Source organism: Zosterops lateralis, assembly GCF_965231275.1.
Source record: "Zosterops lateralis genome assembly, chromosome: 4".
NCBI classification, from domain to species: Eukaryota; Metazoa; Chordata; class Aves; order Passeriformes; family Zosteropidae; genus Zosterops; species Zosterops lateralis.
Genome location: NC_139765.1, coordinates 45,808,521 through 45,831,901, shown reverse-complemented (window position 1 = coordinate 45,831,901; position 23,381 = coordinate 45,808,521). Strand labels below are relative to the sequence as shown.

Below are 23,381 nucleotides of genomic sequence, written 5' to 3'. Positions count from 1 at the left end.
GCGGGGCGTTTTCATTATCTTCTTTTCATCATTAGCAAATCAGGAATGCTAAAAATACAATTAAATACACAGAGAAGGCAATCAGCATGGTTTGTCATATTATTACAGCTTCTGTCAGCATGGATTGTCAGATTTTTTTTGGAATGCCTGTCTAACACAGTGAAATACCTAGGCAGTACTCCAGTGTAATGATACCTATAACACTCCTATTAGTGTTTGCTGATGCCAGTAACTTCAAGAAAACACCAGTTTGTCCAGTTTCTAGCTCTTACCCTTCTAAATTGTAAAACCCTTCTTATCTTTGCTGTTTTCCAAAGAAAGTGTATTAGTTTCTATTTGTATTGTTTGTGCTTCTTATAAAATTCTCTGATAGATGTAAGACTTAGTTTATTCTCCAGAGTTTCTAATTCTTCCCTTGAGGAACTCACCATATTATATACAAGTTCTAAAATACGGGCAAGTATTGCAGACATTTTAACAATGTCTTTTTTCACACAAATAGTTATTTAACTGATGTATTACAGTACCAATGGCAATCAGAGATGTTTTCCATTTCAAACTTCTGAATTCAATGAGTAATTTAACTTTATCTCAAAATGCAGAAAGTTAGTTTCTTTTTTAGTCAATGATCAAAATTCGTATTTTGGACAGAACTGTCCAATATGATACTTGTGTTGTGGCATTTACATATGAAATCAGGTTTAAGCAATTTCTCATTTTTTTAAGGAATCCCAAACATAGCTTGAGTAGGATGAGTGATTCTGTTCCCAAAATTACCATGTCTCCTACCCTATGTCCAGGAAATATTCTTGTTAAACCACATGAAGGGGAGATACAGTGACAGAATGAAATGTGTAAATTGAGCACTCTACATGTTAGTACCTTTATGTGATTGACAGACTCTCAGTCTGATTCTACTGGGCAGAAATCTAATTGACAGAGTCCACAAACATAAGAATGATTCAACTTGCCCTTAAATAGACCACAAGAGCTGAACAGGTTCTGGCAGATTTCTGACAGAGAATGGGCATCTTACTCTTGCATAGGCATGTGCATCTATCTGGAGCACACTCCCAGCATAGCAAGAAGTGGGAGATGTCCACTGTAATGGTAAGTGCAGGATGAACTAGTCTACAGTGCCTACATGTGCATTCTTTTCCCAGTAAACTTTCCACTTAGAACTGATTAGAGTAAGACCAGAGTGAACTCATGGGGATTGCAATGACCTGGGGCATGAATCTCATCTCTGTGAGGTTTATTCCCATTCTTATCTGCTTAACTAAGCAGTCAGGTGCACAACATCACATTTTCTGATATGACTTGTACATTCTAGATAATGCTTGTCAGATATTATTGTGATCCAGCACTCAGTAAGGTAATGGGTAAAGAATTTGACAAACCAAACTTCTGATTTTGATGTATCCCAAAGCAGTGATTAACTGCTGTTATATTATAGCTTTGGTAGCTGTTGGGAAAGGAGGTACCAGATAGATATTTGGTGTATTCGGGAATTTATTGGAGGTGTGTTTGCCAGCCCACTGAAATGTATGGGCATGCCTTAGCATAAGGGAAAGTAGTAGATGCTGGATGTACTGAAAGGTGATTGCTTTGGTGAGAGACAAACAAAGAAAAACTTCTTCCCGAGTTTATGCTGAGAAAGCCTCTATTCATTCAAGTTTCCAGACTGTATGCCAAATCCTGCTCACTCCTGACAATTTTCCATTAACTTACTTGGGAGGACTCTGAATGTGTACAATTGCAGGAGAGTTGATACTTTAGCCCAGATTCAGGTTTTCATCAATATGTGAATGTCTCTGTGCTGCAGTTCCATCAAGACTTTTTGTTTTGCCAGGAATAAATAATTATTATTATTATCTTAGTAACCTTTTGAATATATTTTAACAAACCTCAGTAAGAGTTCCTTATTTTAGTGAGGGTGATGTATTTTAGTGATTAAGGAGCAGACCCAATTCCATGGCTTTCAGGAAACTACAGGTCTGTGTGGTTCACACAGTGTGGTTCACACTTCACCAGTGACCAGTTGCTGCTTGGCAACACCAGGGTAATCAAAGATCCTTGTTATTTTATTTTTAAATACTGCTTTGGAGTTTCACCTCAGTCATGACTTTATGTTTTCCTTTTGTCCATCTTTTTCTTATGAAACACTGGCTGTTGTGGTTTTCCTGTGTATGGGAGGAGAAGCACGTGGTAGTCAGAGATGGGGAATGCCCAGAGGCTGCTGAAGATAGAGGCTGAAGACAGGGTTGATATTGATACACTGTTGATGAAGCTTGTTTAAATGACAGGAGTGCAGGAAAAATTAGTATGCTGAAAAGGCTGGAAGATGTTCAGATCTGTGGGAAGAAGTAGAAACTCTGGAACGTGTTTTAATTGATTTCACAAATACAAATTATGTGAGTTGTGCTAGACTAAAATGATGTATCTATGTGTGCCTATCCAAACAGAATATAATATATGTACTCTAATAAAAGGATTCAAGTGAGAATGGACTTGTTTCCTGGTACCAACATGGTTCAGTTGTGTATGGGGCAAAGAATATGACATGGGGTAGAAAGCTTTTACATCTGCCCTGTGCTTTTACAGGTTTACTGTGCTTCGAACACAGGGTTAGGAAAATATACTTGCTTCTCATGCTGCACAGAGTTAAAGGAGAAACAGTCTGCAGAGAATACAGACTTCAAATAAAAGGCTCAGATAACACAGCATTTTTTGGAGGTCAAAGAGATGCAGAGTCCAGATGAAACACTTTGCAATATGTAAATGCCATGCCATGTATGTTGGAGTTAGGCTTGAGTGCTGCAGGGGAAAGCCCGTGTCTGCATCCTGTTTTGGATGGAATATTGTTTGTTGCAGCAAAGCAATTGCCCAGCCCCAATTGTTTTAGTGATGAGCTGATCGATACCCCATTACTGGATATAACAGTTGCTGCAGGAAGTGCACAGAAAATTTTAATGCATGAATTATGCATGCTGTCCTCATTCTTTAGTCTCAGAGCATAGTGACAGAGATTGTAAAGATGACTGGGGTAGTTGCTTGCATAAAGTGACTGCAGTGAAATGCTTCATATTTTCATGCACACAAGCAGCATTGAGTGGGACGGCCTATTTAAGAAGATATAAATCCCTGAGCTTACAGCACAGAATGCTTGATTTGAAAGCAATGCAGCCATGTACAGAGCCAGTTTTCGTACTGTCTAAACCTGCTTTCTGCTGAAGGTTGGCTGAGGGATGCTAACGGCTGTGCTCTGCTCTGAGGTCACAGTTTGAAGTCCTTTTTTTTCTTTCTTTTTTTTTTTTTTTTTTTTTTTTTGTAATTTGCTTTCTGCCGCAGGAGAGGATCTGCGAAGTTTATTGGTTTAACCATCCTTGTATTTTTTCAAAGATGCAAACTTGGAATAGTAACTATGAACAAAGGGACAAGAAGGAATTCACCATCTAAGGTAAAAACGGATATTTTTTTATTTGTGGATTTGAGTGCAGTAGAGGGAATATGCTGAGACAGGATTATGATGATGCAGTGTGGTTACATTGACTCAGATACCTGGGCTGGAATGCAGAGTCAGGATTCTCAGGTGGCTATAACTGCAGAGATCCTACTAGTCTGATTATTTTTAAATGGTTGTTTAAATTTTGCTGAGACTAAATACTGTGTTTGAATCCTGCCATTTCTTCAAGAGTGTACATTTCTGATCAGTTCTTGTCTGCTATACATGACTGCGTTGTGGGGAGGGGCAGGGCAGTCACTGAGGTGATCAATATAATAACATGATCTATTTCATTAGAGGTCCTAACAGAATAATGACAATGAAATTTCATTGATTCTTTTCCTCTTTCTGTACATTTTCTGTAACATTTGCAAGCTACAGTAAAATGTGTGCCAGGAAAATGCATTCCAGAATCTACTGCTCGTCTGTCCTGTAAATAACGAAGATGATCCTCCTGTTACATTTTGGATAAAAATTCTGGGCTTTCATTCAGTGAATAGACAAGCCTGTCCTTACTGCCCCTCAGAAAACTATGTACTCTTAGATATTTTACATATAAGTACATCTATTTCTAATTATGGTATTTGCTGGAAATTTTTTTAAAAATAAAAGCATTTTACATTTTTTTAATTTGACAGTTTTGGATGTATTCAAGAAAATTGCCTAACTAATACAAATGTACAGTAAAGATACCACCTTTTAAAAGAAGATAAATTGCATTTTAAAAATTAAGTTCTTTACCACAGTAAGTGCTGAAAAATTCTATATCATTAGTATTTTCCACATTTGTAGATTTTAGTATTTTGGAAAAAGGAGTACAAATGCTTTAGCTTTTGTGTTCAGTAATTTGAAAACACAGCCATACTTTCAAAAATATATATTGTCAGAGAGTATTGAGAAATAGCCAGTTTAATAAACCTGAAAGCTGTCTCCTGTGTGATGGCAAATAGCAAGGTATTGCCAGTAAGCATTACAGGCATTCACAACACGATGCCACCCTTCCTTAGGTAAATGCCTTTTTATTTTGAGTTTACATTGTAATTTTACATTTGCATCTCATAACGCCTGATGGGCCAGTTTTGGATCCCTGAGTCCTTATGCCACGTTTGCACAGAAACACATATGGAGCCTCGTCTCAGTGAACAGTGTGTGTTTGCTTGTTAATTACGAAATAATCAGCTGGAATAACGCTGTACCAGAGATCAGGCATTGTTAGTACTGCCCGACTGAAGCCAAGCGACCATGGGGCTGAAGCGGCAGTTTTGAACCCGCCGTTCTGTCGGGGAACACAATCCTCGTGCAGGATCTGCCCCGCACCTGCTCAGCCCAGGGCTCGCCCTGTCCGCCCGCCCGTGCGGGGCCGGGGCAGCTCCGGGCCCGGGACAGGGACAGGGGCAGCTCCGGGCCCGGGGCAGGGACCGGGGCAGCTCCGGGCCCGGGGCAGGGACAGGGACAGGGGCAGCTCCGGGCCCGGGGCAGGGACAGGGACAGGGGCAGCTCCGGGCCCGGGGCAGGGACAGGGACAGGGCAGGGGCGGCCGGAGGGATGCTGAGTCACCGCGCGGGATGGGAGGGGCTCCCGGCCCTGGAGCGGCCACGGCAGCGAGACCCCGCCCGGGGAAGGAAAACACTCCTAGAGGGAACAGGAGCGTCTAGGGGGGGGGGGGGGGGGGGGAGAGAGAGAGGGGGGGTTAAAATCCTTCCTGGCAAAGCCTGGATTTGGCGTGTGCTGAATGCAAACACGTTCCTCGGTGTGAGCTCCGGGCCGGGAACACGGCGGTGAGGAGCTCACATGATGCTCTAACAAGGAAGACGAGCATTATGATAGCTGGGTGCTGGCAGAGATGCCAGTCAGTCTTCATTTGTCATGGAGGATTCGCTCTGTTTTCTGTGCTTCTGCCATGAAATATTACCTGAAATGCGTAATTTGCAGATTGAGCAGGCTTTCGACTGTGAAAACAGATGTAAAAATGAGAATAACTAAGAGCAGAAAAAGCTCCTAAGTTCCTTTCATTCAGTTAATTAGGGAATACCTAACTTCAGTTTTCATGGAAACTAAGCAAATTAATGGAAATGTATTTCTGTGAGAGAGAATTTCACACGTGTGCTTTTAAGGGTTGCACATCCAAGTACTGAATTGAGGACATATGTGATTTACAGAGGTATGGCTCAGCTGTTGCAGTGCTTTGCTACTATATCCAGATGTACCAGTGAATGAACATTGCTTTCTTTCTTCGACTGTCATAAATGAAAAGCATCACAGCCATAATCACAGTGGCATGGGTCTTATAACAACATTTCATTTTTTTCACATTGAATGTGAGGTACTTAAATTACCTGTTTAATGAGGAAACAGATATATTAATTAAAGGTAAAGAATTGGAAATACAAATATTCTCTAAAAAATAATGGCTGGGTTTCCAACACTTTTAAGAAAGGTATCCAGGGCCCATTGAAATTGTCCAGGGGCCATGATTGTTAGTCACTTTGGCTGAGGTTTTCAGAGGAGCATACATAAATATTTTAGTCACTACAGAGCAAACAGCCTGAATAAAAAGAGAGGAAAGCAGAGGCACCCCAGCAACTATTTGCTGTTAATATAGTTAATTTGAGGAAGAACAGATTTTTGTTGTTGATGTTGTGGTTGTTCTGGTCCAAAATCTCCTCAGATAACTGGGTAATTATATAATTTAAAATACCAATAAGTAATCCATGGTGCTATACAGAGAAAAGGGTCAAGAAGGGACAATCTTGCAAGCACCTTATTAGTAAGGGATATTGTTAGGAAAGAAAAGCCACTTAATGTGAATGGAAGTGTCCATCAATAATGTGTTGGAATATTGTCTTCCTTGTTCTCATTATAAAGCCAAAGATTCAATTACAGTACTTGATTTTCTCAAATTGCAACTTTGCAAATTTTAACTGACTTGGACTTAATTCTGGAAAATTGTTTTTTGATAAATACATTTACAATTAGAGAATGGATGCATGGTACCACATCTTACTGATTTTTTTCTTGCCCTGGGCTGTAGAACAGATCCATTCAGTTCAGTTAGTAACTGAAGGGGTGACTAGTAGAAAAATCAGGAGCTTTAAGAGCTGATGCTCAGGCATCATGTGAACTCAAATGAACACAGATCAGTTCTCACTCCCTGTTGCAGTAGAGAAGCGTTGGCATACTTCTGAGTTATGGCTTTGTGATAAGTAAAAGGAAAGGTTTTTTTCTTCTGCTTAATGTTGGTTTTCATTTGTTTCTATAAAGAGAAAGCAGAATTAATGCATGTTAAGAGGAATTAATAACAGAAATTAATGCATATTAAATTATCATGCAGTTGGTATTGTTCCAAAAGTAGCAAAATACTAGATTAGCTGCAAAGAAATATTTCAGCATGTATCTTTGCAAGCAGGAGCGTGCTTCTAAATTATTCATAACACATTAAAAAATGTTTTTTTCCTGTAATTCACTATATTATGCACTGTTAATAGTAATTTTTATTTTTTTTTTACATTTCATCCCATGATTGAGAAGTAATCACCAAGAATAATGAGATTGCTTTTGAATGATTAAATAGGTCTTCAGACACTTAACAATTAGCAATTGCATAAAATAATTTAAAGCAAATAACGTACAGATACTTTACCAGTGCTTATCAACAGAAAAATATATCCGTATATAATACCTGCTTGCTCAATAATTCTGTTCCCTAAGTACTAATTTTTCAGCAGTAACTGAGAATAGGCATGTTTTCCTTCTGTTAGCATTTTCCTGTAGATAAAATTAAAGGGATGACAGAGTTGAGTTAAACTTCACTCACTGGTATCACCAAAAGCTCATTTGACTTAGCTGAGCAGAAAGAGAACTGAAACTTTCCTTAATCATTTGCTAAAGATATTGTTCACAGTACAGTGATATTTCAGTATATTAGAAATGAGGTCTTTAGTCTCTTAGGAGAAACTGGTAAGAAAAGTCTGTGTCATAGGATTTCTACTGGTAGCATTTTTACTTAAAAAAAAAAAAGTTGTCACACTAAAGATTACTTTATAAAAATAATTACTCACCTGCCTGTTAGGCTGGAGGCTATAAATTTATTGATTAATGTAGGTCAGTGAAATTACTTAGAATTTTTCAGCTGAGATTCTTGAGCAACATCACATTCTTTATTTTAAAAATGGGTTTAGTATCTGAAAACCTGGTCTGGTATGGGTACAGTACAGCACAAAGAACTGAAGCAGAAAATAAAATAGTCGTAGACAGGAAAATCTGTTCCTCAAGGTTTGAGGTTGAAAGCAGGTATACTACAGAACATAATGGCACTGAAATTTGCAGATCTTTCAGCATAGGGAGTTCAAACACAAGCCATTATTCTGGGTGCTGGAATATGAGTTAACCACAATGTTTTTTCCTGTTCAGTCCAGCAACCAATCTCCCATCCTGAATCCTTCTTCAAAGGCATGGGAACGATGATCTTATTCATTAGATGCGAGGCTGTTCCCACTGCACCCTGTTACAGGATGAAATAGATTACCCTTGGGCTGTGTGTTTGCTTCTGTGTGGAGAAACCCAGCAGACTGTGAAAGTGTTATTGCTGCTCTTGACATCAGATGAATGCCACCAGTTTGACATTTTTGTGTCACAAGACTTCATACTTGTTGTTACTGGCCAGAAAATAGTGTTAGAAATGAAATACAAAATTTCATTGGATTAACTGATGGAAATGAAAAATTGTGTTATTAATCATACACATCTAGTTCCAGAAATGATGTTCACGTTGATATGCCAGCAGACTTGGGGAAAGTTTAGGCCATATTTCCTCATAGGAAAACACTGACATATGAAAAAATTGAGTCTTTTAACTCATTAGACAGGCAAAATAATGAGCTTACATGTTAGACACCATCATCAGAAAGTGCTTAGAAATTTCAAGACCTTGTATCCAGCCTGTGACAGATTCTAGTTTATGCTCTGCCAGGAAGGTTGGACTGTTCTATGGATCAAAATACATAGCCTTTCGTGGTAGGACTGGAACCAGACTCTACCTAAATTTGTTCTTGATTTAAGTTTCCAGGTTGGGAAGACTGGGTCCCTTTGAAAATGCCCTTAGTGAGGGATGAGTGGCATTTCATAGCTGCAGTGTATGACTGCAGAGTGGTCACAAATTTGGCTAGTCTTTGTCTTCCTCCTGGGGCAGAGCATGCTGTTCCCTTTTGCTCTTTGATGGGAATATTTCAGAGACAGCCTTGGGGAGAAGTCTCAGCCGAGAAACAGCCAAGGGCTGTGAGCTGGAAACTGGCAGACAGCTTTCTCTTGCCAAATAGGACATAAGTATCAGAAGGATTTTTGTTTTGTTTTACTATTTTTTTATTTCTTTTAGAAAACCTGTTTCTTAGAGTAACTTGACTCCTTTCTGCTATATTCACATGTAGTTTAATGGGAATGAAACAAGTAGAAGGTTCCGTTGCTGCTGCTTCTGCAGTCTTTCAGTGTGGTGCAGAAGGAAAGGGTTTAAGAATGGAAAAGGGAAAGCCATGCAAGGAAGAGCAAGACCTCTAGATTTCCTTCACATCTTATCAGGGTAGACTGTTTGGAGTGATTGGAAGATTATTTAGGTTGACCTAGGGTTGGAAGCTCTCATAACGAGCAGTTTTGTTATGTGAATACAGTGATGCCTGCTTAGTCTCACTGCTCTCATAATAATTTAGGAGAGGGTGTTCTCCAACTCAAATGATTCTGTGAATCTAATATCACAAATGAGGAGTACATTAATTACTGAAAGCATTGATTGGTATTGATAAGGTATTTCATTATGTAGAATTACATTTTTAGAAATTTTGATTTGTCCAGGCAAGACAGTCATCTCTTCTATGATTATTATATCTTGTGTGAATCAGGCACTTAAAAATAAAGCTCAGTATTAATAGAAAATAGCAAGGAAATGTAATCTCCTTTGCTTCCCTTCACTGGGATTCATGTGGATCAATATCAACTGGCAGTGGCAGCCTCAATACAACACAGCATTGGTTTCCTACCACAGCTAAGGTTTCAGACAACCACATTGTCCATGGAGGCTGTAAGCCAAGCCTAGGAGCTGTACCTGAACTAGTTATGAATTACATGTAGCTCAGTATCTTCACATTGGCTACTACTGCCAACACCGATCTTTTGATCAGTAGCTTCTGTTCTCTTGCCTGCAGCAACATCATAATTTGGGAGTTATGCAGGGGTTTTTTCATGGAAAGGAAGAAAATGTGGGATGTCAACCCACACAAATAAGTTCTTTTTTATCTTAAGATAGAAAGAAATCCCAATCTGGGTTTTTAAGGCATTACTATATTTGTGATGGTAATATAGCATTGTATTAATTATGGCTGCATAATTAACATAATTAGTTCTGCACTTTGTTTCATTACTGGTTTTACACTCCACTTGTAACACTGGAAACTATTGGGAAACAGTTATATAGTTCTACTACTATTCAATAAAAAAATAATAGTTTTGCTATTTACTGGGTTCAAATGCTTTGTCCTTTACCAGAACTGAACATTTCAGAGGAAAAAGGAATTGTCCACCATTAATCTTTTGGAACTTGTGACCTGATTCTTCCCTTTTCCCCCTGATTTGAGCATCTGTTTGAAAAGTACCTGGGGATGGAAGAGGGGGCATTTGTGCTGCTAGAGTTAAAGAAATACTTGTCAGTTACTAGTCTCCTTAGAGGCTAAAAATAAGGTGCTATAAAAGCCAATGGTGTGTGTTCCAGTGTACCAGGTGGGTTTTTTTTTCCCCTTTTGTACCACCCTAACTAGAGGAGCACTTGATGCTTCCCAGCACTCTATGTATGCATGGAGTCCATTTAATCTGCTGAGACAGTGTACTGTAGGCATTGAAATATGCTCAGCAGGGCCAAGGTACTAGGAGAAAAAACAGTACATCAGTTCCTGCTGAGTTTCTCTCCTTCCTCCTTCCTTCTCCTCTCTCAGCTCCTCATCCTAGAGCTAACCTCTCTTTCTCCTCTGCTTCCCTGTTCCTGGGATCATGTAGTGAGAGCACCTCAGACCCCAAAGCAGCACAAGGCATCAGTGCGGGGGCCAGGGCACATCATCCTTCCTTTTGGCCTTTGAGCATAAGATCTTCATCCTCTTACTAGGCAGCTTCAACACCTGGGGAAAGCATGTTACCCCTCTTCTCTTCCTGTCCTCCTGGCCTGCACAGCTACTCTGAAATCCACAGGCAGCTTTCCCATTGGAAAAGTTAGACTTTGCTAATTAATGATTTGACAGCAATGGTGTATGATACTCTCCTGTGTATTTTCTCTTCATGGTTTTAATAGTAAGTAGCATGGAAAAATCCAGAAAGAGAAATTTATCATTTGGTCTATTTTTAGCATCCCAAGCGTTTCACATGTACTATATGAAATTGTAGTTTATAGATTAATTCCCTAAATAGGCAAGAAGAATTCTTATCCTGATGGCAGTGCACAAGCAGCTGCAACCCCCAATGTAGCTTCAGAATTGAGACAAGATAATTCATAAGGAAAACCAGGTAAATAAAGTTTTTCTAAGGAGGCTTTATGCCATCTTTTGACCTTAGTAAAGCAAGAAAATGCAACAATCTTCTGCACTTGGAATGCTCCATTGCTGGGCATTTCTGCTGACCAAGAGAAAGACACTTTTCCTGTCGTGCCCAGGGCTTGCCCTAGTTCTGTAGGGCATTAACCATACCTGCAGAGATGGGAGCAGGATCTGCCTCAAAAATAGCAGCTCACTGCTGAATGCAAGGCACTAAATTCAACCTCTTCCAGCTGATTTTCCAGTCCTCCAGATTTACTTGTTTCCCAAACTGGGACTAACACTGATAGCAACAGAGGGACATTCATGTGTATTTTACAAAAAAATTCTGACTCTTGTACACTGGAGCACTAAATTCCTGAATTTTACCCATATAGAGCAAATCATTCTCATATTGGGTTTAGATATTTTAGTGGCCTTCAGTTTATATACAGGAAGCACCCAACAGAAGTGCTTGATTCATGGTATATAATTTTCTGTATTCCAGTTGTTCATATCTAGTCTGATTAGTTCTTTGGTAGTACTGAGAGGAAGACATTGATGTGACATTGCAAGAAATATAAAACTGGAAGAAATGTAATAACTAGACTCTTGAAAACAAATTAAATAGCATAAATGTAAAGTGTTTTTAGCCTTGGAAGCAGATGGGTGAATGGAGTGAATGGAGTATGAAGAGTGTGCAGAAGGGAATGACTGTCACTGTTTCTTGTAATTATTTCATTCAAATCTTGCTCTATAGTGAGAAAAGCTTCAAAATGAGTGAAAGAAAGTATTTTTTATTTAAGGAACAGTTAAACTGTTCATGTATAGGTGCAAAATATTTTTACACAGGCTGGGAAAGTGATGAGACAAATTTGCAGAGGAGCAATCCATTAAAGACTGTTAGGCAGAAAGGTGCTAACTCTGATGCGGAGAGTTCCAAAATCCCCAAGTTCTGTAAGGACAGGGTGTTCTGGGGAAACATGGGGCAGCATCCTGTGGGGCCCTGTGAGGGGCAGGATAGGCAGATTAGATACACCCTGGTATTACCTTGCATGTTGTTCTCGGGTGTGAAGTTGTGGATTCTGCCAGCAGTGTGGCTGGTGGCCACACAAGCTGCTGTGTGTGGTGCTGGGGAGGTTCTGGGCGGTAGAGCTGTCCATATGCAGGTGATCGCAGGCACTGGGATGCAGCCAAACTCCTCAGGACCTTCTGGGTTATGCCACGAGCCAAAACTACAGGCCAAAATCAGGAGGTTACTATTCCTGGTATTGGTGATAGTTTCTTCAGAGGATGTGTACCTTCTGTCACTTACTAGTACATTTACAGAGCAAGATCATCTTTGTAATTTTGAGGTTAGCATTATGGTATTTTTTTGCTTGTTTGGTTTTTTTATTGCTTTGTTTGCTGTAATCTTATAGATTAAGTAATAATAAAAAAAAAATTGCATGTTTTATAAAATAAAGGAATGTTCACACATGGGGTCAGATAAAGTAAACCAGTCCAAATTGAAATAGGCACAGACATATGTGGATGTGAAAGTACTGCTTACATATACTGAGGAGCTATAGTGAAGCTTTATCTAGAATCACATGCTAAGAAGACAGAAACACTCTTCTCCTCTTCTCCCCAACACCATCTCCTTTGAATCTCTGTTTGGGACACATTTGAATCTCTTTTTGAGACAGAAAAATAAAACAGACTACCTTAATTTTCACCTGGAATCTAGTCATTAATGAGGTAACACTTCAAAGAAGGAGCACCAAACAGTTGAGTACCATCAGTCATAAAATATAAGCCCCTCTCACCTGTTATTTCTGTTAGAAAGATCTGCCTGGGCTACAGAAACCAGAAATCTGTTGGTAACCTGGTAACAATCCAGACCATGAAGATTTTTTTAAATGGGTTTTTGTTGAGAAAAAAGAGAACTATTATTTTCCAGAGTCCAGTAAAGAACCTTTGCCAAGGACTTCATCCAAGTAAGCATTTAGTAGTATTCAGAAAACTGGTAGTGTTGGTTATTTTGCTGCCATCATTCCTACAAAGCATCTATACCTATCTGAGAAACCCAGGACTAGTCACACAGGATATTTTGAGTGGAAGTAGATACAGTTCAGATTTTTTGGGAAGCATAATGCAAGGCCATGCGGAGGGCTGTACTGGACCAGACCTAGTCCAGCATCCTAGCTTGGACAGTCACGAACAACAAATGCTTCCCTTGCTTTACCTTCCAGCTGCCAGTCTTCAGCTACTCAGAGGATCCCTGATCCAGAGCCAGCTGGTGGGTGTTCAGTAGTCTCTGATTAACACATCCACCGGGAATTTGTTTAATCTCTTTTTGAAGTGGTTTTTCTCTTCCAATGCTCAGAAAAGCATTCTCATGACACTTCTCTCTGCACTTGTAATATGTTCTTGTTTTCAATCCAGTGGGAGTTTAGAAAATTCTGTCAAAACTACCTCAAACAGGGGAAGTATGAAGATAAAAGATTTTAAAACCAGAAATATGTGCTTTCTCAGAGAAAAATTCACTCTCTTTACTACCACAGTGTGTCTTGGATGCTATAATGTGCTTCCTCTTTGTTCCCCCATAGTGGTGATGAGTGCTGTGCCTTCATACTTTTTCAAGGTGACTCTTTAGGAGTTTTTGTCTTTTACTGTATCTCTGCTGTGCCTGCAGACACTTCACAGGTGACTTTGTTTTCCTAGTTCTGGCATACATCTTACCATGAATTACAGAATTCCTTATACAGACAGCTATTTTAAATGGAGACTGGAGGAAAAGAAAAAGAGAAGCAAATGTGTGCTACTCATTTCTATACTTTCCATGTTTGTTTTCTCTTAACCTGAAAGAATATGGACAACTGACCCCTATATAAATGTTACTATTATAGTATATAGCCCTATATAAATGTTAAATATTTTGCACTAGTAATTTGTTTATGAAATTCTGTTAAAAAGTGAAAGTTATGATGAGACTTAGGAAAAAATCTCCAGACATCTTTTTTCAGGGGTGAAAGGAAACATTTAATGCTATGGTTTCCATTTGTAGTGGCCTTCTATGCTTAGCCAGATTTTTGTGCACATCCAAAATCTTTCACTTACATTAAATGAAATTTCAGCCACAATTTCTGATGAAAGAGGTACTTCAGGTGATTGATAGCAGTGGTTCTCAGACCAAATGAGCAAATGGCAAAATGAGACTGGTCACTAGAGGTAGCCAGTTGTGAAATGACACCCCACTGCCTGCCCAGTGGCCTGATGCTGTGAATTGAGTCATTAGATGGTGGCATGTAGCTGTGCATTGCAATCCTTCCTCCTTCCTGAGTGAGGATTTGTCATGGGGAATAAATACAAGGACTGGGCTCTGCTCTTGGTTGCAATGAAGGACAAATCAAAAATGCTAAGCTCCTGTTTTATTCAAGTTCATCAAATTTAATGTGAGAATAGCAATGCTTCATTCTTTCCGTGTTTATTAACTTCTTTATTTGGAACAAAATGCTTGAGAAACTCTATTATAGTTTCTGTTGCATGCAGAACAGCAGCTTTTGAGCCTTCATTGGGAGTACTGTAGCACAGATGATAGCTGTCCTTGATTTTTATGGCTTTCTCCAGCACTGGAAGATGTCAGAATTCTTTCTGTGAATATTCTATACATCTTTGCTGGTATTTCTTTCTGTGTGGAGCTCAGCTAGCAATGGTTGCATATAATCCACTGGCTGTACCTAATTATTCAAAGACATTTCTGCAGTAATGTCTGTGGTGGAACATACGAGATAGAGTATATAAACCAATGGCAAAGTCTATATGTCCATGGAAGCCAAAAGGACAATCAATCAATCAATCAATCAAATCTTCATTTCGTCATAATAATTTATAAATAATGACTAAGTAAAATATAAGGGAAAGAAGTGATACCTTTGGGGTGGCAGTCCGAGATGAGGGATTTCTAAGATGAGTCACAAGTTTGAAAGTGACCGTTAAATTTCAGGGTGTGGTCATTTCACTGATTTGGTTCAATTCCTGTTGTCTCATTAACGAATACTAAGTGGTTGGATGTAAAAAACTTCTACTTAGTCACTTAGGTTTTTTTCAGCCACAGGACAAATACCCAGTTTTGCAGGTAGCAAACTCAGCTAGACATGCTGTGGGGCCATACCTGGCAGGCAGCTGTGGCCCGTGGTGTGCTCTGTCACTGGAGTGAGAGGCTTTGGGAATGGCACCAGGGTCTGGAATAGCCAGAGGACCTGAATGATGGTAAAGTCAATGCCATCTTCATTGTCAAACCATATGACATGCTTGTGTATGACTTTTGAGTGAATAAAACCAAAATTCATCTTTAAGTTGTGTTTGATCTAATATCAAAGACGTAACTAGAAATTGTCAATAGCTGAGGTTGAGAGTGGTGTGGTGTAGAGTCACAGCCATTTTTTAAAGTGAATATCTTCCAAGCAAACTCTGTAAGAAAGTGTGAAGCAAATTGCTTCATTTAAATCCTTTCCCTGTATTCCAGTAAGATTTTCCTATTGGTTCAAATGTATTATAAAAGGTAAAAACAACCTAAAACCAGAAATAGATGAATGAGGGGGTTTTTTTTGACAGTTCAGAAAAAGCTCAAATTAGATAAGAATTGGTTAATTTTAAAATTATTCATATTTCGGCAGCTTGGGATAAATTAAGACTTTAAGAGTAGCTTTAAGGGTTGTCCTGCTAATTTCTGTATATAATATTCTTAATATATACAGCATTCATGCAATGTAGATCAGTCTACTTAAAATGCACTCAGTTGATTTTTATAAGTTATTTATGATGAGGCTGAGAACTAAATGCTGAACATATTTAAGGCTTTATACCATGAGAATCACAATTTTTGCTCTTTTAATTTCTTTTGATATATAGTTAATAGAACTTGGACTGATTTCCTATTCAGCAAGCAATGCTCTTCTTTTTCTCCCCAGAAAGAGTGCAGGATGTGATTTATGCACTGTGCTTAGACACTATATTCTCCAGCACTTCATTTTAAAATAATGTTTAGATTGTAAATTATCTGGATATAATTTTTTTAAAGTTAAGATGTTGAAATGAAAATTAGGTATTTTGTCTAAGGGACCAGCAGGAAAACCACTGAAAAACTTCTTCTGTTTTCTTGTCCAATAAATGGTTAACTGCAAATATTGTTATTTCTTAGCCAAAAATTTGCTACTAATAAAATAGCTGTAATCAATTAATTAACAATTCTTCCATCACTAAACTGCTTTGCAGTGGCCTATTATATCATCTAGATAAATTTTCTAATGTTATGTTAGGTTGTCCTGCATGCTTGCTATAATTAAGATAAATTACTTCCTTAGAAGATGTTCCACCAGATTGACTGTGTCCATACATTGCACAACTATATTGAGAAAGCAACTTGAAGTATTCAGCTGAAAGTAAAGATGTTTATACCACTCTATTTTTTTAAATCAATAGTTAATCTTGATTATTCGAAAATCTGTAGGAATTTTTTTCTGCAATATTATCTCTCTCTGCCTGTCCCTTATTAACATATGCCAGAAGTGTGTCCTATGGCAGCCTGTGGGCTGTGGATAATTTTCATAAATAACTTGGATGTGCAGAATGGAGAAGCAAGAGGAAAGAGGAAAGACTTAAAGCATAAGTCCATGTCGATCCATAGCTCTGAAATGTAGAAGAAATTTCTGCACCCATTTGGTTTCTTCCTGGACTGATGCCCCACACCACAGTTCTCTACAAAAGGATCCAGAGGTGAAGCTTGCAGGTTTACCTGAGTCTTCTTGGGCCTCACCTGCCAGTTTTACTGCAGGAAGGCACGTGGTTAATCTTTCATTATGATTATTTAAAGAATGGTAGCATTACTTTTCACTATGATATGAATAATTTCCTTAGGCCTCTCAAACTTTTGATGCATGGCAAGCTGATCTTAAAATGAAGCTGAACATCTCTATGTACTCCCTGAAATAGGAGGTAAGGATGGAGCTTGACACGGTGAAATGGAAAACTGCAGGTGCTTAAGAGCTTATGGTAATCAAAATCCAGAAACACAAAATGCTACTGTATTCAAGTTGTTCCTTGTTTACTTCTGACTTATTTTTTTTGAATGTGGTGTTTTCTAGTGTTTTATTAATAATAATTTTATTTTAAGATACAGGACTGTAGAATAAGGAAAGCATTCTGTTCTTTAACTTCTTTCAAAAAGATCTCAATTTTTAAGAAGTCTTGTTGGCTCCTTCTTTGGAAGGTTGTTCCAGAATGCCCCTCCTTTGATGGATATAGATTTCATTCTATGAAAAGGCAATTTATTTTTTTAAAACTAATCCCAGAATTAAATACTCTTCTGAAGAGTTATCTGTGAAGTTTGGTTTCTAGACATCATCCCTGTTCTAATTTGTTTGTTGTCCACATTAAATTACCTTTTATGATATGCCCAGGAGTGGAAATTCTGCTTCTTCTATTCTTTTTTTTTTACCACTGCTATACATTAAATCAGAGACATGGAAAGAAAGTGTGCCCAGGCACCAAACCAAGTCTTTCCTTCTGCCTCATCTCTCAGATGTGTATCACTGCTCTCCGGCTTTGCTGTACTGAGATGCAGTATCCGCACAGTTTACATGTGCTCTTTCAGATGTTTGGGTTTAGTGCAGTTTATGCAGCACGGCAAGTTTTGTGACTAAGACTTTTTTAAAGTTATTTTATTGTCCTTCTGTTCCAATTATCCTATAGGTGCAGGGGAGCCTACAACAGAATTTATTAGAGACAGCATATCTTAAGAGATTTCAGTTAAGAGAAGTTGTAAGGAATCTTTCAGTCCCATTTATTTTTTTGTCCTAACCAGAAGTAACTCTGCTGAAGTCATTAACATTATATCATTATGAAACTAGCACCTCTTCTTGCCCTTGCTTTTCATTCTTACAGCTTTCAGACGTTTTGAAGTCATTTATTCTAAAGCACAAGCAGGGACAAGTCTGTCTTTTGCTCTTTGCTCTCTTAGTACAAGATTGATGGGAGAGCATCTGGTGTTATGCAATGTCCATGATAATCAGAGATCAGCAAAATGTCTTCAAGACAGTGGTGTCAGCCGGAATATTTTTCAGGTTTAATCTGAGTAGAAATCATTAAGCCACCTCATGGGACGCAGATTGTCCAGGCTGTTCTATCCAGGTTCACTGGTGACGTCAGGCATTTACTGATGAAGAGGCATGTGTGAACCTTCCTGATGTTATCAGGGCTCTGAAATCTCATCATACTTTTAGTGATGAGCAGGCAAAAATCCTCTCTGGTGGAGCTCACTCTGTGGTATTTTGCTTTGTTGCAGTTCTGGAGTCCACATGGCACCAGAAAGTGCCCTCTGTCCTCTGAGCCAGAGAAGAATTAAAAATCTGTGGGCTGAAAATTCTTCTGGAGGCTGAACTCTATGACTTTCTTAAAGTAACTCCTGTCTCGTTGTGGTGGTTTAGTACTGGATTGGCAGCCTAGCTGACCAATAGAAGAATTGTTTACCCTTCTGAGGAACTTTGGTTTAAATTAAAGGTTTTAGGTGATATTGTTATTTTGGTGGTGTTTTTTTTTTTTTTTTTTTTTTTTTTTTTTTTTTTGTTTTTTGTTTTTTTTTTTTTGTTTTTTTTTTTTTTTTTTTTTTTTGTTTTTGTTTGTTTGTTTGTTTGTTTGTTTTTTGCCTGGCATGGAGAAGTTCGGGTTTGGGCCCCCCCCCGGGCCAGGTCGGGCCAGGCCTTGGTGGGAGCTGCTGTCTGTGGGAGAGCTGCCCCAGCCGGCAGTGTCCCCTCTCCCCGGCTCCTCCGATGGAGAGGAGGAGGAAGAGGATTGTGGATCAGTGCTGGCCCTGTACCCCAACCTGCAGCCCTGCTCTTGGCCTGGCTGCAGGAGCCTCTGGTCTGAGGGAGGAGGGGAGGAGAGAATTTTTTTTTCGGAGCTTTAGGGAGTTGATTTAACTTTGAGTTGCTTTTGATTTGACATGGGGTGGGGGAAGGTTATCCATCAGCGTTCTTGAGCACGGTTCTCCCCCTCTCTCCTATCACCTATCACTTGCATCACTGAAGTTCTGAGAGTCAGCTGGAGAGGGAAAAAAAGACTCTGGGCAAAGACATTAACCCCTTTCCTCTTCCATGGAAGACAGAGCGATTTAAAATGCAGAGTGACAGCATAAAATTAAGTCAGCGAAAGAACTGATAAAGACTGTTGGAAGAAGGGATGGAGAAAGTGGACATTTCTGACCAGACTTCTCTGGATGTGAATTATGGAGAAATGGGCTATTTCTTGTAATATCATAATGCTGTTTGGGGGAGTGCAAGTTCTAGCCAAAGAGTTGTGTGTACTGATATCAATGAGATTTAATTAAGAATTTTGAATAGAGTAAGTCCCCGGCTGCTGGGATAAAAAAAAATAAGGAGGTCTCAGCCTTTGAGACGAAAATGATTCTAGAGGGGAAGTGATTTTCAGGCCCCGGTCCTGGGCATAAAAGGAGGTCTCTATTTTTTTGAGATAGAGACAATTTTAGAGACAGAAGAAGAGAATCCTTGCTTTATACTAGAAAAGCATTCTTAAAACAGTGCCCCAAACATGTGGGGGCCCATAAGCAGCTTGGGAAACTGTTAAATGAGTAGGACTGCACGGAATCTGAAAAATTCCAGGTAGTTGCAGATTTGTGACATTGAGAGCCACCCGACCTTTTTTTGTGGCATGTATCTCCATAAACAATAGAGAGACTCCTCTCCCAAAGTGATGGAAGATTGTGTTTAAATGGTTGCAACTGACTGAAAATTGTAGTTTCCTCTCTGTGTTGAATGGGAAAGTGAACAGCTTATGGTAGGGGGAAAGGTGTTTGAAAGTTTCATTTTCTCTTTTTTTTTTTTTTCCCCTTAGTGTATGTTAATAAAATCTGTCTGTTTTACTTTTAAGTTGAGCCTGTTTCGCCTTTTTCTCCTAGAATCCTATCTCCCAGTTGGCAAACAAAATTCAGCAAACATAAAACCACCACACTTACTCATTCAGAACTGAGCAAATTAGGCCATCTTGTTTATATTGAAATGGCAGAGTGCTGGTGGGGTTTGTTGTTTTTTTTTTTTTTGTTGTTGTTGTTGTTGTTGTTGTTGTTTTTTTTTTTTTTTTGTTGTTGTTGTTGTTTTTGTTTTTAGGTTTTTATTTAACCCCATTTTGATTTGCTGGACCTTTTTCAAATTTTTGAAGATTTCTTTCCAACATTAATACAATAGTGTTCTTTCCTGGTGTCCAGGTTATTCTAACACTACTGTAGTTCAGTAATTAAACTTGAGAGTCATCGTTTGATTGGACTGTTTGGTGAGGCTAACCAGTTTCTTATAAAGATCCATAGTTTGCTGCTCAGCCTTTTTCAGTATATCAATCAGTTCCAGATTTATATAGAGTTGAATCAGGTGTATAGTGGCCTCCTTAGCTGGAGAGGCATGAGAGTGGGGTAGGAAACCAGCCAGATAGTAAACCTCTTGACTGTTTTCCTGTCAGGTTTCTGAATCTGCTCTTCATCCAAGTCCCTTGGTAGTGAAATAAGCCATCAAGAAGATTTCTCAGGCTATCAGGACTGCTGCTGTAGCCAAACACAGCAGTTATGCACTGTGCCATGGCTGCAGTGACGAACAAGCAGATGAAGCCTGTAGAAGGCTAATAAAAATAAATTGAATTCCTTTTCAGCTTTGAGCTACTTGTTATTAACATTTATGTAGAATAAAAAATTAAGACTATGAGGAGAAGGCTGGCCAACTTGGTGTTTTGAATCAGTGAAAGAAATATCTGTACTGAAGAGACTTGTAGGAGTTATAATGGACATTAGGAAGTAAGTCATAGTATACAGATGAATCTTAGTCTGGATTTAATTTTAAAATAATACCACAGATAAAAAATTTGAAAATTAATTTCAGTACTTCAATGGCATGCAATTATCTTTAAATATTTTCATTTTAATATTAGTTCTAGCAACCATAAATTGCAGTGGTCAGAAGGGCTTTTTCATGGTAACTTTTATGCCTTATTAAACATTAACCCACGAAATACTCATTCATGTCATTGAATCAAACTAAGATACTTATCAGATTTAAATAATAAATGGGTGATGAATCAGATCAGCAAATAGGCAAGTCAGTCTTTTTTATTTTACGTCATCTAGATTTGTTGTACTTCAGCATGTGTGTATACACACGTTCTCACATATATGTGCAACACATGCCTGAGTCATTTAAAGACTTCACCTTCATTTTCTGTCCTTTTTTTTAATGAAATGTTTTCTGATTTTAATGAAATGTGCTCAGATTGATTAGACTGTTTTAAAAAGGAGCTCAAAGAGCTACACATTTCTCATGAGATGTAGGAACACAATTTTTAGGGGTTGAATTATTTTGTTACACAAACTGGAGAAGTTTGCAGAAGCATTTTTAATTTCATCAGCTAAATTCAGAGGTTGTATTAGAAGAAAAACCTCTTTATTTTATTTTAAACCATGGTTAAATTTTTTTTTAAAGGAGAATTTCTGTAGCAAGCCGTAGTGTAGAGCAAGGTACTAGATTAATCTGGCATTGGAAGTGCTGCTTAAAAAAAATCTCCCTGGACCTACAGGTAAATATTGTGATAAGACAAGCCCAGGTTGCTCTACTCAAGCAGATTCATAACTAAGACAGACATGTGCAGGGAGGGTCACAAGCAGATTATGAAAAAAGAAATGGATAGGACAAGAGCAGAGGGAAGTTTAATTCAAAAGAAATGAAAACATAAGAGTACAGCTTCCAGATGCTCCATGCAGGAGCAGGATGAGGACAAAAAAGAGCTTCAGGCATTTGGAATCTCCTCCAACCCATCTGTTTCCTATGAATATTAGTTAGTGCTTATACATTAAGTATGTAGGCCATTCCTACACCACACATCACAACCGAGCACAGTAGTGTACCACAGGAAGCTGGCGGTGCAGTGATGCCAGACCCTGGGCCTGTCTGTGTGTGTTCTGAGCGCTTCAGGCTTTTGCAGATCTGCCATGCTTTAGACTATGTCAGTTCCCTAGGCTGCAGTCCAGCCGGGGCTGCCTCCCCAGACTACAGAGTCTCAAATTATTGTCTCCAAGTAGGTGTTTGGATGAGGGTGTTTTCCTCCTCTGATCTCAAGTTATATAATGCATCAGTATATTTTTTCCAAAATTGCAGCCTGGATGGGTTAGAAATTGCTGTAAGAGTTATCTATGAAGATGCTTGATATTAAAAGTTTGTGGAATTAAAAAACAAATTACAGAACTTAACTAAGTTGTCCAATTGTCCCTGCCCAGCTGACTAAGGGAAGCCAGTTGATGTAATCTTTCTGAATTTCAGTAAAGCTTTCAATACTGTCTCTCACAGGATCCTTTTGGATAAAATGTCCAGCACTCAGCTGGATGATGCGATGAGTGAGCAGCTGGCTCATGAGTTGGACATAAAGGGTTACAGTAAATGGAGTGACATCAGGCTGGTGACTGGTCATCAGTGGCATTCCACAAGGCTCCATTTTAGGGCCAGTGCTCTTCAAAATCTTCATGAATAACTTGGATTTGCAAAGATATATTAAATAGGTTTGCTGGTGGCACTTAATTTTGAGGACCTGTTGATTCCCTCAGAGGCAGAGAAGCCCTGCAGAGAGACCTCAACAAATTACAGGCAAGCACAATCACCGGTTGTATGAAGTTTAACAAAGACAAGTACCAGATTCTGCACCTGGGTTTAGGCAGTCCTGGATGTACAGGCTGTGGAAGGAGGTGATGAAGAGCAGTGCCACAGAAAGGGATCTGGGAGTCATGGTCAAGGGAAAATTGAACATGAGTCAGCAGTGCCCTGGCAGCCAGGAGGGCCAACCCTGTCCTGGGGTGCATCAGGCACAGCATCACAGCCAAGCAACGGAAGGGATTGTCCCACTCTGCTCTGCACAGGGGCAGCTGCACCTTGAATATTTTATGTAGTTTTTGGAGTGACAATATAAGAAAATTACTAAGTGATTAAAAAGCATCCAGGGGAAAGCTACAAAGATAGTGAAGGGCCTTCAGGGTAATCTGTACAAGAAGTGGCCGAGGTCACTTGGTCTGGTCAGCCTGGAGAAGAGGAGACTGAGGAAAACCTTATTGCACTCTACAACTTCCTTGTGAGGGGAAGAGGAGAGGCAGGCACTGATCTCTTCTCTGTGATGACCAGTGACAGGACTTGAGGGAATATAGTCTGAAGCTGTGTCAGGGGAGGTTTAGGTTAAATATTAGAAAAAGATTCTTTATGCAGCAGGTAGTTGAGCGCTGGAACAGGTTCCCTAGGGAAGTGATCCCAGCACCA

The 23,381-nt window shown here is 39.1% G+C and overlaps 1 protein-coding gene across 1 annotated transcript in view; it reads left to right on the top strand.

Moving 5' to 3' along the window:
• Positions 1 to 3,100: 3,100 nt before the first annotated feature.
• Positions 3,101 to 23,381, top strand: part of CNTN1 (contactin 1) — a 133,469-nt gene continuing 113,188 nt past the window's right edge. Inside the window, exon 1 of the mRNA XM_083859970.1 lies at positions 3,101 to 3,460. The gene's annotated coding sequence lies outside the window, so the exon portion shown is untranslated. The remainder of the gene's footprint in view (positions 3,461 to 23,381) is intronic.